We start from the raw sequence: 15,196 nt of genomic DNA on the forward strand, positions 1-15,196 counted from the left end.
GATTGAATCCTTATCCAGACAGGGTAGCCTGAATAAGTTCTGGAATGGCCAAGTCCAGCCCGAGGCCTAGGAAAGAGTAGTGGCCAAGGGAAAACAGATGTTAACTAAGGAAAATATTATGTACTTCACAAGTTTGCCCAGAGGTGGCCCTGATCCTAAATACATGATGACCAGTCCTGGAACCAAGGAGGAACCATCGTAGTCAAGGCAGGCTTTTTTTTGGAATCAGTGACATATGACTACTTCCCTCTTTCTCTCCGTTAAGAGAACAGCTGGTACACCCTGGAGAGGCCCTGACAGTGAATGATAGTCCAAGGACAAGGGACCAGCTGAAAGCCAGCTTGGCTGCAAATTAGAGTATAATGGCAGAGTGGTTTCTGCTGTGAAGCGATTTGCATCAGAGCCCACTGACAATGCATGTTCTGTAGGGCAGGCATTTGCAAGAGAAGGAATTCATAAATGCTGCATTTCTAAATAATTTAGAAGAAGATACATCAAAGGAAGAGAAGCAGACAAGATAGGGAATTTATAGTATCCGTTTTTAGGTTATATTATATGAACACTCATTTTGCACCCAAAGAAGTATATCTATATCAAATTTACCTCCATGTACTTACTTGCTAGTTGCCCCCCCTTCTGTACTCTCACAGTACATAACTCATAATTCTATTATAGAACTATATAAATGCAGTTCTTAGACATATATTTCATTAAATTGTGCGTTTATAATGCTTAGGTATGTTTTCCCAAAGGTCAGATTACTGTGGTTATCACATCAACACTCCAGCATTCTAAGAATCTCGTGTGTGTGTGTGTGTGTGTGTGTGTGTGTGTGTGTGTGTGTAATAAAATCTTTAATTGTTTTAGGAAATGCACAAATGGCTGAACCTTGTGGAAGAACTCTGATAATGTAAAACATCAGAGAAGAGATCAAATAAAAGCTAAATGAAATTCTGTGATAATGGAGACAGAAAATGCTGAGGTAAGGAAGCAGTTGGAAAGGGGAACAAGAGAGAAACACGGTAAGATTCATGAAATAGTACTAATTATCAACATGGAGGAGCATAACATATTTCTGTGTTATAGCTATCAGGAAGCTAATCCATTAAATTGGACATAAGATAAACATCAAATAAACAGTATTATTTTATTAATGTAACTATGAAAATCTGCTAGAATGGCATATAGATACATGGTAATTTATGACAGTTGATAGGCTGAGTTTGTATTTTCCATCTGATGCTGATTTTCATGGGGGCAGAGACTGTATCTTACTCCTTTTCTAACCTCCAGTACTTAGTTCAACACTTATCACACAGAAAGCAATGAAGAATTACTGGTTTAAAAAAACAAATGTCTGACTTTTCAATTTTTGTAATCAGCCTGATCTCATCCATGCTTCTTACTTTTCCACTTCTTCCTATTCATACCTCCTGCTCTGCTCATCAGTGCCTCATGAAGCCATGCTAGAATGCTTTCTCTTCTTTTCTTTGCCTTTCCCAATCTGCTCTATACCCATTTAGGCTTCAGCACAGCTTACGTCCCACCTAGTCCATGAGGTCTCATCTGTCTGCTCTTTGTATATTGGTTTCCTTCTCTTTTAAGTTAGAACTCATCATGTTCACTTCTTTAAAATTTATTTTATTGAAGTATAATTGCTTTACAATGTTGTGTTGATTTCTACAATACAGCAAAGTGATTCATATATATGTTCTTTTTCATATTCTTTTCCATTATGGTTTACCACAGGATATTGAATATAATTCCCTGTGCTATACAGTAAGGACCTTGTTGTCTATCCATTCTATATATAATAGTTTGCATCTGCTAATCCAGACTCCTAATCCATCCCTCCCCCCCAACCCCTTGGCAACCACAAGTATGTTCTCTATATCTGTGAGTCTGTTCTGTTTCATAGATAAGTTCATTTCTGTCATATTTTATATTCCACATATAAATGATATCATATGGTATTTGTCTTTCTCCTTCTGACTTACTTTACTTGGTATGATAATCTCTAGGTCCATCCATGTTGCCACAAATGGCATTATGTCATTTTTTTTAATGGCTGAGTAATATTCCATTGTGTATATATATTACATCTTCTTTATCCATTCACCTGTCGATGGACATTTAGGTTATTTCCATGTCTTGGCTATTGTAAATAGTGCTGTAGTTAACACCGGAGTGCATGTGTCTTTTCAAATTATAGTTTTCTCTGGGTATATATATGCCCAGGAGTGGGACTGCAGGATCATATGGCACATGTTCATTGTTCATTGACTGTTTCACTTGTTCAAGACTCGTTTCCTTGCCTAGACTACAAGCTCTTTGTCAGAAGAAACCATATTTCAAAGAAAGTAAATTTCTATATTTCCCATGTTGCTGAGGGCACATTGGATACTTCATAGACAGATACCTGCCTGCAAGGTAGAGAGCATTTCTGGGAAGGAAGGGGAATCTAATGCCACAGCAGAAGTGATGCTTAAAGGATCTGCGAGCTGGCAGGTGGGTGGGGATCCAGGCTTAGAGGTTTTCCCAGGGTGTTGGGTAGTTTCGCCATTTGCAGGGAGCTCACATCTACAGAGATTTGATAAAACAAGAGGCTAGGCCCCTGAATATAGTGTCCTTAGTGGAGAATCACACATTTTGCTAAGCTTTCCATTCATTTCCTATCTCAGCAGCTGTAGTCACAGAATTGACATATTGAAATTAGATGGGATTCTTTTACATGGTTACAACTTTTAGCTTTTCTTTCTCTCTAGGGCATAAATTAGTAGCAGGTAAGTAAATAGTGGCATAGAAATTTAATCGGTTTTCTGTCATTGGAAAGCTCCTTTTGTACCTTTCTCAACTTCTAGGTGGAGAACATAAAATAGAAATAAAATTGTTCCTATATTTTCATCTGGTATTTACTGATTTGACAGCATTTTCAGTACATGGAATACAAACAATAAAAAATCTGGTCTATATATTGTGCTAACCTTAAGAATTTTTTCCTATGTTTTTTCAAGGGAATTTGGCTATATCAGTTGATAGATAGTGTTCAGTAAAAAGAAAGAAAAAAATGTAGTCTTATCTTTGTCAATTAAAAAGAACTGAAAACATGCTGTATAAGTTCTAATCCTTCTGTCCTTGTGAACTCTACTTTGGGAATAAGGCAGTCTGTACCCTCCTGAAATTGCAGAATATTTTTGTATAGTTAAGCAATGATGTAGCATTCTTTAACCTTGTTTTCCATAAAAACATCTAATAGCCTATTGGAAGAATAAAGAAAGGCAAGATTCAAGATCTATCCCAATCCGATAGGATTGTTCTACCTGGTGGTGGCTTACTAATAGCTTTATTATTAAACCATGTAAGCAAAAGAAAGCACTACAGCTTAGAGAGAACTCAGACGGATCTGCTTTCAGCATGTAACTAAACCAGTGTGTAGAAACAAGTAATTAAAAGGACACAAAGCCCCTAATCAATTGCGTACCGGTTATCTTTGATTGCTCTTGCAAAGGACAAATTACACACAAGCCTCTTGAAAGCCTGCAGAAAAAGAGGTTCTATTATCTTCTTTTTGAAATCATTTCTCCACAAAGACAAGGGCGTCCCTATTCCAGATCTCTTGGTTTAATTAAAGAGACACAAACATCAGATGATGTTGCAGCATATCGAATGTTTCCCTGTCAGTGCGGTGGAGTGAAAGAAGAGCAGGGGGAAGGGGGGTGAAGTGGGAAGTAGGGCCTGGGGGTGGGGGTGGGTTGGAAGAATTTCTTTTCCATAAAGACTAGCCTTTTTCACTCTGACCATCTGTTTTCTCATGGTGAAAAGCCCCATTGCTGGTATCCTGGCATAGCTTTGCACGTCTTTGTGCTTGAGGGACATTCAATCTTGCATCTGATACATGCTGATCTGTGACACTTCCTAACAAATGAGGCTTTGTTCAAACAAAGAGACTCCCTGATAGGAACTGTAAACTTGGAGCTTGATATCCTGCAGGAAAGGCAGGCTATGGCTGAGCTGGCACAGGAAATTCTCTCTGCAATGCAACAGAGCCGAAGGAGGCCACACCCCGTGCACACATACAGCCTTTCAGATCTTCCCAGACCTCTCATCTCTGTTTTCCCTTCAGATATGGCAGCTCTAGAGCACGCCTGCCTTCGAACCCAGCAAGAATGGGACCTATCTCTATTACAGGCTGAAGCTCACTCTCAATAATAATGGCAATTATTTGTATAGTTTCTTCATTTTACAAAGCTCTTTCACAATTGTTAATCCATTTGATACAATAACCTCATAAGGCCCAGTCCAAATGTGACCATATCCAAGAGAACTGTTTTATAAATACCAATGCCAGTTGCTGCTTGTCTCTCTTTCTCCTTCTATGTCCTCTCTCTCTCTCTCTTTTCTTTTCTCCCTCGTTTTTTCCCCCAACTGATGACCTTGAATTCGAGGTTCCCAACTTCAAAACTACCCGTCTTTTCACCATACTATGTTTCTGTGGTCCCTTACTTCTTAGACTTAAGCTGTGGAATAGAAAATGTATAATGAGCTGCTGAATATAGATTGCAATTCAGAGAAAGTAGCAGAGAAGGCCCAGATTAGGAAAATACTGCTTGCTCTTTCTAGTTATGATTTGGAATCCTGTTAGAATGTAATTAAGCATCCTTAGAAAGAATGCCACTTTTTCTTTTTTCCCTTTAATGTGCTGTGTCCTCTCCTTGGCAAACTCCTACACACTCACTTAAGACCTAGCTGAGGGGAGCTTCTATTGCAGGCATCCCCTCCTTCCTCTAGTCAGTTAATTGGTACTTCCTCTGTGTTCTCACCCCACTTTGCTTCCCACTCAGCACCAGTATGTAGCACACTGTAGTCTGAACTATTTGTTTATGTATCTATCTCCCCTACTAAGCTGTGAACCACAGGGCTGAAATGTGTATTTATTATTCATCCTTGTATATTTCCAGTATTCCATGAAGTGCCTGACCCATAATAGGCTGCCAGTAACCGTATGTTGAATAAATAAATTTTATTGGTTAAACACTGATACAGTTGAAAGGGAAGAAACAGGAAAATACGGCAAAACAGGGAAAATTGACTTCACTGCACACTTCTACAAATTTTTCCTTGGCCTGCGCCCGTCATTTGGCTTTCTGTTTCTTACCACTTCAACAATATGAAGCAGTGTGTGATTCAGGAATTATTTTAGACCCAGTCTCTCAGTTTTCTGGATCAGTACTTTTTTACAAAGATGCTTGAATTGCAGAGAACTTGAGTAACCTTTTTAAAATTCTGTCTTCGATTACTTAGTGGACCTATTACCAAATATAAAGATTTTTGCCTCAGTAAGGCCCTGGAGTTACAGGAATGAAAACTTGTCCTGTGCAGCACTTTAACATGAGAATTTCTTAGGGAGGGCAGTGAGCTGCAGGAAAAAAAGTGGTCACATAGACTTTCAATCTCACTTTTCAACTGGCTTGCTCAATCACAAGTTTTTTAATGTTTCTGAACTTTGATTTCTCTACCTATGAAAGGAGAATATTAACACTAGCATGCGTCAATGGGATTTTGTGAGGATTAACTAAATGTGATTGTAAAATATGTTGGGAATATAAAGTACTGGATAAAATAATTAATATTCAAAATTTTGAGACTGGATAGGATTTCAGAGGGTAATGGTGTAGGCAAGTTGTGACTGCACTGCATTTTTAAAGGGAGGGGCTCCAACTCACTTTGTCCCTTTTCTAATCCCTTTACCTTATGTGCTGGTAAAAATATAACAGAAAATTGATTAACCAAAGTTCGGTAGCACATTGGAATTTATTTGAAAATAATTTTTAAGAGTAATAGTGGTCAGCAGACAAAGGGTAGAGCAACTATAACGGCCTCGTTGTTGCGGCCAGTTTGAACATTACCATGTAAAACACTGGAAAGGACCACAAAGACAGCAGGACAGACCCCTTGGCTTTTTTTTTTTTTTATTCAATCATTTATTGTAGCAGTGTGGACTTACAGAGATTTGTTTTATTCTTTGAATTACAATCTAATATTATCATTATTTATTACATTGCTCATATTGTTTCAGCTTTGGCCGTTGGAAAATCTTCTTTTTTTAATTTCAATGGCTTTATTGAGGTATAATTTTTTTTTCATCTTTATTGGAGTATAATTGCTTTACAATTGTGTGTTAGTTTCTGCTTTATAACAAAGTGAATCAGTTATACATATACATATGTTCCCATATTTCTTCCCTCTTGCGTCTCCCTCCCTCCCACCCTCCCTATCCCACCCCTCTAGGTGGTCACAAAGCTCCGAGTTGATCTCCCTGTGCTATGGGGCTGCTTCCCACTAGCTATCTATTTTACGTTTGGTAGTGTATATATGTCCATGCCACTCTCTCACTTTGTCACAGCTTACCCTTCCCGCTCCCCATATCCTCAAGTCCATTCTCTAGTAGGTCTGTGTCTTTATTCCTGGTTATTCCTTTATTCCTAGGTTATTCATGACATTTTTTTTCTTAGATTTCATATATATGTGTTAGCATACGGTATTTGTCTTTCTCTTTCTGACTTCACTCTGTATGACAGACTCTAGGTCCATCCACCTCACTACAAATAACTCAATTTCCTTTCTTTTTATGACTGAGGAATATTCCATTGTATATATGTGCCACATCTTTATCCATTCATCCGATGATGGACACTTAGGTTGTTTCCATCTCCTGGCTATTGTAAATAGAGCTGCAATGAACATTTTGGTACATGACTCTTTCTGAATTATGGTTTTCTCAGGGTATATGCCCAGTAGTGGGATTGCTGGGTCATATGGTAGTTCTATTTGTAGATTTTTAAGGAACCTCCATACTGTTCTCCATAGTGGCTGTACCAATTCACATTCCCACCAGCAGTGCAAGAGTGTTCCCTTTTCTCCACACCCTCTCCAGCATTTATTGTTTCTAGATTTTTTGATGATGGCCATTCTGACTGGTGTGAGATGATATCTCATTGTAGTTTTGATTTGCATTTCTCTAATGATTAATGATGTTGAGCATTCTTTCATGTGTTTGTTGGCACTCTGTATATCTTCTTTGGAGAAATGTCTATTTATGTCTTCTGCCCATTTTTGGATTGGGTTGTTTGTTTTTTTGTTATTGAGCTGCATGAGCTGCTTGTAAATTTTGGAGATTAATCCTTTGTCAGTTGCTTCATTTGCAAATATTTTCTCCCATTCTGAAGGTTGTCTTTTGGTCTTGTTTATGGTTTCCTTTGCTGTGCAAAAGCTCTGAAGTTTCATTAGGTCCCATTTGTTTATTTTTGTTTTTATTTCCATTTCTCTAGGAGGTGGGTCAAAAAGGATCTTGCTGTGATTTATGTCATAGAGTGTTCTGCCTATGTTTTCCTCTAAGAGTTTGATAGTTTCAGGCCTTACATTTAGGTCTTTAATCCATTTTGAGCTTATTTTTGTGTATGGTGTTAGGGAGTGATCTAATCTCATACTTTTAATTAATTAATTATTTTTTTTTTGGTCTGTGTTGGGTCTTCATTTCTGTGCAAGGGCTTTCTCTAGTGCGGCAAGCGGGGGCCACTCTTCATCGCGGTGCGCAGGCCTCTCACTGTTGCAGCCTCTCTTGTTGTGGAGCACAGGCTCCAGACGCGCAGGCTCAGTACTTGTGGCTCACGGGCCTAGTTGCTCCGTAGCATGTGGGATCTTCCCAGACCAGGGCTCAAACCCGTGTCCCCTGCATCGGCAGGCAGATTCTCAACCACTGCGCCACGAGGGAAGCCCTAATCTCATACTTTTAAATGTACCTGTCCAGTTTTCCCAGCACCACTTATTGAAGAGCCTGTCCTTTCTACACTGTACATTCCTGCCTCTTTATCAAAGATAAGGTAACCATATGTGCGTGGGTTTATCTCTGGGCTTTCTATCCTGTTCCATTGATCTATCTTTCTGTTTTTGTGCCAGTACCATACTGTCTTGATTTCTGTAGCTTTGTAGTATAGTCTGAAGTCAGGGAGCCTGATTCCTCCAGCTCCATTTTTCATTCTCAAGATTGCTTTGGCTATTCGGGGTCTTTTGTGTTTCCATACAAATTGTGAAATTTTTTGTTCTAGTTCTGTGAAAAATGCCAGTGGTAGTTTGATAGGGATTGCATTGAATCTGTAGATTGCTCTGGGTAGTAGAGTTCTTTTCACAATGTTGATTCTTCCAATCCAAGAACATGGTATATCTCTCCATTTGTATCATCTTTAATTTCTTTCATCAGTGTCTTATTTTCTGCATACAGGTCTTTTGTCTCCTTAGGTAGGTTTATTCCTAGATATTTTATTCTTTTTGTTGCAATGGTAAATGAGGGTGTTTTCTTAATTTCACTTTCAGATTTTTCATCATTAGTGTATAGGAATGCCAGAGATTTCTGTGCATTAATTTTGTATCCTGCTAGTTTACCAAATTCATTGATTAGCTCTAGTAGTTTTCTGGTGGCATCTTTAGGATTCTCTATGTATAGTATCATGTCATCTGCAATCAGTGACAGCTTTACTTCTTCTTTTCTGATTTGGATTCCTTTTATTTCCTTTTCTTCTTTGATTGCTGTGGCTAAAACTTCCAAAACTATGTTGAATAAGAGTGGTGAGAGTGGGCAGCCTTGTCTTGTTCCTGATCTTAGTGGAAATGCTTTCAGTTTTCACCATTGAGGATGATGTTGGCTGTGGGTTTGTCATATATGGCCTTTATTATGTTGAGGAAAGTTCCCTCTATGCCTACTTTCTGGAGGCACAGAAATATCTATCACCTATTTCATCTTTAGTTTCAAACTATATGAGGTGAAATATCTATACTAAAAATAGAAAATAAGAAGAGGAAAAATGGAGGTGAGATGTACTTTTAGTAAGACCAAGGTGGAGCTAGTTACTATAATGGTTATTAAGTTAAATCTGAGTGGTTTGCAGGATGGACTGGACAGAGCAGAGTTCGTGATAGTGGTCGTCACGAAATCGCAAATATTTTCCTCTTTGGGCTTTGTTTTCATATCTTATAAATGGGAGAAATAATACCACCTTCTTATAGGGCTGTGGGGCACATTAAATGAATTAATACCCATGATGTACTTAGAACAGTGCCCTGCACAAAGCACCAGTAAATATCAGCTCTTGTCAGTTGCTTGCTTTATCTTGACAGAGACTAGGGCAGTATCTTGTACATTTTAGGCACTTAAAATATTTGTCAAATGTAGTACATTCTTTGGAGCTTGCAAAGATCCCAAATACCCATACTATAAATATTTGATAGGTGATAATCTTCAAGTCATTTTTACAGCTACTTGAAGGAGCATGTGGGCCAAAGTGACCTGATATTTTGTTTGAAAAAATAGAAAACATAATTTCTGACAGGCTTGGTATCTCATGTTGAAGTTCTTCAGTCCCATAGTTAGTGCTAGAGGTTCACCTCTGTGAAATGCCAAAACTGTCAATCATAGTGGTTTATTGCATACTCAATTCCACAGACATTTTTTAAAAATAGTTGAAAATCCAGAAGCCATTGAAATTCTTTAGCTTAAAACAGGTATGTGCAAAGAGACTGAATAGGCAATTATGTATTCTGAGAACAAAACTTCTCTATGTAGATTTCATTTAATAATACACACTTCACAGGTCTTTGGAGATAGGACTAAAAATATGACTGTCAGATTTAACCAATAAATATTTTAACACCAGCACATCTTAAACTCATATGCATTTATATCTCAGATGTCATAAAATTGAATTGCCGTTTAGTTTTTCAGACAGAAAAAAGAATACATAAAATGATCAAGTCCATGTCATGTGTGACTATACAACCAGTTACTGGGGTTTTCCCCCACCTACATTGACTTTTGAAGGGATTTTTTTTTTTGGAAATTAATAATTAATCTTTTTCAGGTGTTCCTTTTGCAGGTGGTGAGGGCAGTCAATGTTAAAGGAAAAAAGATAAGAACAGAGGACAAGTCCTGCCTGTCAGAGGCAAGGTGTTTACGAGGTAATAAGACACCACAGGGATCAGACTGTGTGGTATTTGTACCCTAGATGTTAATGTGATCTTTGTCTTCAACCATTTCCCAGGAAACCTTGTCAACGAATTAACTCTGGAGGTGATGTTTGTGCAAAGGAAGTAGAATAGTAAAAGTCTGAAGTAACAGTTTATAGTAACAGAGAGAGGGAGAAAGAGAAAGAAAGTGAAGGAGGGAAAGAGAGAGAGGTTATGAGAGTCAAGCAAGGCTTTTCAGAGTAATGCTGAAGATAGTTTATCCTCCAGGAGTCACATATTGAGAATGGCACATGGGAATTTATTTTGTTTTGGGTTTTTTATAACCATCATTTTTCACCTTTGCTGACTATTTGAGTCCTCTTTGTTCCAACAGTTTATTCATGGGATTACACTCAGATTCACAATGGAATATCCAGCATGTATACTCCTGGGTGGGAGTATATGTCTTTATCAGATCCTTATATAGGGCTCATTACGTGCCAGGCACTATGCTCTAAGTTTTACTAAAATATAATTACTAAGTTAATCCTCAGAATAGCTCTATGAGGTAGATACTCTTATTGTGCCCATTATACGGATGAGGTAACTGAGGCCCAAAAATGTTAAATATCTTGCCCAAGGTCACAGAACAGGGCTAGGAATAGGACACAGGCTGTCTGACGGGCTGTCTGACTCAGGCTCATAAACATTGCGTTATGTTGCTTCGGAAGGAAAGACACAGTTATCTCAATAGCAATCAGAGCAGGTAGGTTCCCCCTGCAGTTTAAGCGTTTTTTGCTCTTGTTATGTAACTCTAAGCAGTACTCCCTTTTGAGGATAATAGGAGGTAATGGTGCTAACCTGATAAAGGAAAGGAATTAATCAAAAAATGTGGCAAAGGAACACCAGGAATCTAAATTGACTATAAAGTTAGTGCAAAAGTCTCAAAGTGTTTTGGCCCAGGGCCTGCACTGATCTATGGGAGGAGCTGGCAGCTCAGGGAAAGTCATACAGTGAGTGTAGGTGCAGTTTTATGAGAAAGTGGCAAGGTACAACAAATAGGAGAGAGAACACTAAAGGCCAGAAATGTGTGAATTCAGGAAGGACATTGTGTTACATCAGAGAACGCTTTCGCATATCCTAAATACCATCCCCTTCTCTCTAGCCTTCTCCAAAGTAGGAAAACTATTAATATTATAAGGATATTCTGTAGAAGATAACTGTCTGGAGGCCTAAATTTAAATCCTCAGTCCACAACTAATTGGATTTATGGCTTTGGTCCAGGTATTACATTTTCCTTGATCACAGTTTTCCCATTGGTGAGACAGGGTTAATAATAGTACCTACCTCAGGGTTATTGTGAGAATTACATGAGATAATCTATATGAAACATTCCCAGCACAGTGAGTACTCAATAGCACTTAAAAAAAATTATTTATTTATTTGGCTGCGCTGGGTCTTAGTTGCAGCATGTGGGATCTTTGTTGTGGCATGCGGGATCTTTTAGTTGCGGCATGTGGGATCTAGTTCCCTGACCATGGAGCGAACCCGGGCCCCCTGCATTGGGAGTGCAGAGTCCCAGCCACTGGACTACCAGGGAAGTCCCCTCAATAGTACTTTTTAACTTTTTCTCTCCTTCATGACATTTGATGTCATGAATACAATTTTATATTTCACAAATATTTATCTTCTACTGGTTAGGTACTGGGATATACAAAGGTAAACAAAATATGGTCCCTGCCTCGAGTTAAAAGATATTCATGATCTACACAATACGTGCAAATATTTGTTACAGGGTTGTACAAATAAATGAACTACAAATACTGCAATAATTTCTAATCAGTTTCCCAGAGCCAAAAATAAAGTTTTAAAGATACATAATAACTTGATAAAATGCACTAAGTGTTCTCTGCCATGTGTGTCTCTGTGACATTCCTGGCAGCATGGTGGATTTGCCAGGTGGAGGAGAGTTCTGCACCCACAGTCTGTGCACTGGATGTCTCACAGGACAGGCTCAGGCGGCGGAGTTGTCCTTGAGATTTTTCTTAATTATGCCCAAAGGGTATCAAATATCCATTTTAAAGGGGAGACATGATGGAAAGAATGGATTTATAAACACAGTTTTCTTAACTATAGTAACAAGACCATATCTAAGGTTTCTAAGGCCTAAATCATAATTCCTGGGTAGCATGTCACAAAAGTTCTTTGTACATTTTTCAAAAAAGTTTCAGTTTGTGTATGCCAATATGCTATATGCTTCATAATAAGCTATGACAAATTAATTTTAAATATTTAATATGAATACCAAATTTATTCTCTTGCTTCATGTTCAACCTTTCAGCCTACCTTTGATTTTAGCCACAGCTGCAGGGCACACTTGTATATAATCTTAGCTTCAGGCTGGCGACATCCTGCACCAAAGCCTCCTCAAGTGTCTTCCCATTTTCTACTTGAGACCCCTCCAAAGCCACAACTCCTGCTCAGCACAAAGCCAGTCTGGGAACATCTGGGTGTAAATATCCCAGATGGGTTGATGGCTATACTGGGCCTCCCATCCTTCTAATGGAATAATTGTGGGACACACTCTCTATGCTCTTAGAGATCTGGCTGAACTGTACCAAATACATTTACTTATATACATTTATATATATTATTTATATATATTTATATATATTATTTTTTTCTCCTTCCCTGTTTTAATCTCCTGCTCCTCCACTCCTGTTTTTGAGGTCATCGCTAAGTAAATAGTCCGCATCCAATGCATCCAAGCCCTTGTCTTTAGCTCTGCATGGAAAGAGTTCATATTAAGACATAAAATCTCAATACCCAGGTGGCTAATAGTCTTAAATTAGTTAAATAAACTGAGTAAAGGAAAATGGGTAGATTAGGAAATCTGGGTATTTCACTCAGTGGGACTGTGAGTTAGAGATCCTCAGTGGAATCTCCTTTCAGGCCAATTAACATCATAGAGACATTCAGGGTAGCGCACATTACAACTTTTAGGAAAAAACTGTTTAAGTGAACTCATCCTTCTGAGAGGTGTTCAGTGGTTACATGTTTCTATAATAGGAGCAGAAATATTATGTTTTAAACACATGAAAAGAAAAATTAAAACATATCTTTCTTCTCGATAAACAGTTTTAAGTTCTGACTGAAGTTGTGCTAAAAAGACTTAGAGACATATGGGCCACTTTCACTTAGTTTGAATCAACGAGACCGACATAATGATCTCATTCTTCTTTGGCTGGTTTATGACAGCTGCTTGTGTTAGAATGTCAATGAAAGCCTGCGACAGCAATATAAAAGCTATCGTACTGATTGTGACATAAGCTTTGAGCTGATTAGAAGAAAAGTACACAGTACAAAGTATCATTTTTATCATTTTATAATCATTATAAAAAGACCACAATGATTATCACTGGCAAAGCTGTTTACATCATGGTGCCTGAAACTGACAAGTATATAACCCAAACCGATGCAAAGGACAGAAGTTAGGGATAGAGCAAATACACCTGCTCTGAATTAAGAGAATAATAAAATTATAGGGTCCTTTCTGAGAAGTGGTCTATATACTTTTGCATCCCTAAATTTGAAGTTCTTCATGAACCTGATTATACTTCAGTTTTAAGTTACCACTGGTGAGCTAAAGAATTTCATTTTACATCCATTGACTGGCTTTCCCTATTTTAGCTGTAGTGATGTCACTGTTGATATGCATAATGCATTTTAGATTACCTATGACTCTAAGTAAGCCCCATGACAACTTTTAGAAAAACAGTCACCTTAGAAATGATAATCAGTCCTTTTGATATTCTGGGTTTATGGGAACACTATCAGAGCAAAATTAAAGAGAACCTAGATAATTTGAAGTCATGGGATTTCTCCTAGAATAAAACCAGAAACTGAATTTGGCCAAAAGCTGTTGAAGCCTCTTGAAGTAAATTAGCAGAAGGGCAGATGTTCTCTGAATATTATGGGGGAATCTGGTCGGTGTCATGAGGCTGTCATTCCTCTTAAAAGTTGCTGGAGAACTGTGTTCAATCTCTGCATTTAGTAGCTGTTCAAAAGTTATCTGAGTGTTGTTTAAGAAATGAGCATGTTTGAGGTAGTGAAGTTGACAGAAAATTGCTATGTGACAAATGACCTGAGAATTGTTAAATGTTGCAGTTCAGTTCACTTCAGATGTCTCTGCTATAAACAAATGGCATTCTGTGGAGCATGCCTCTTAAATGGGCAGGCCTATTTGTCTCATAGGATATGATAGACATTACTCACTAACATTGTCCATCAATCCTTCTGGGAGCATGGGAGGATTGCATGTCTTTGCACCATTAAAGTTAGACAAACATCTAACATCCTCTGACCAAGAAAATAAGAATAAAGTAATTAGTGTCACCTGTGACCTAAATCATAGAAAAGCATGTGCATGATTCTTTTCCTTCTCTTCTTCACCCTGCTAAAATCTGAAGGCTCTTGTGAGACAGCAGCACAGAGGAAGCTAGAGCCTTTATCTATTTCAGTCGCTGAGTGACTACCATAAATCAAGTTCCCCCTTGACCCATATAAGTCATGTGCTGTGCATGGGAAATAGATCTTTGCTGCATTAAGTCACAGAGAGGCTGGTGTTTTTTGTTATTGCATATAAACTAGCCTATTCTGACTAATACACAGCATCTGTTTTAAAAAGGCACTGTTTATGTGAACCAGCTACCTGGGATTGAAGTTAGCTCTGATATATAGAATATATGGGCATAATATTTAATCAACTATAACTCTAACTTTATTAAAATTATCATGTGTTTAACCTCCATGCTTATGGCAAGATAATACCCCAGGAAAGAATAAAATCCAAGTTAGTGGCTTTTTCAGTTCTTTCAGTGAAGAACATAATAGGTGCTCAGAAAATGTTGTTTGAATTGAGTTAGGTTGTATTAGAAAGCAAGAGTGCAAGGAAGAGGTTTTTTGGCCAAATACCATCTTATACCACAGAGAAAAAATGTGGGAGAGAAAGACAAAAATCATGATGAGATAAAGAAGGGCATCATAAGCAGTAGGACTGATATATCCTTAGCCATAATGTAAGTAGCTTCAGAGCAGAAAAATGGGAATATACTGATTGAGCCAGCCCAAAGCCTGAGGAAAGATAAAGCTAGTTATACAGGCTTCAAAGGGGTTTTAACTGAAGCTGTGTCTACATGGT

This window comes from Aethalodelphis obliquidens, unplaced genomic scaffold, assembly GCF_003676395.1.
Source record: "Aethalodelphis obliquidens isolate GAN/ISIS:26980383/991018 unplaced genomic scaffold, ASM367639v1 scaffold4, whole genome shotgun sequence".
NCBI lineage: Eukaryota > Metazoa > Chordata > Mammalia > Artiodactyla > Delphinidae > Aethalodelphis > Aethalodelphis obliquidens.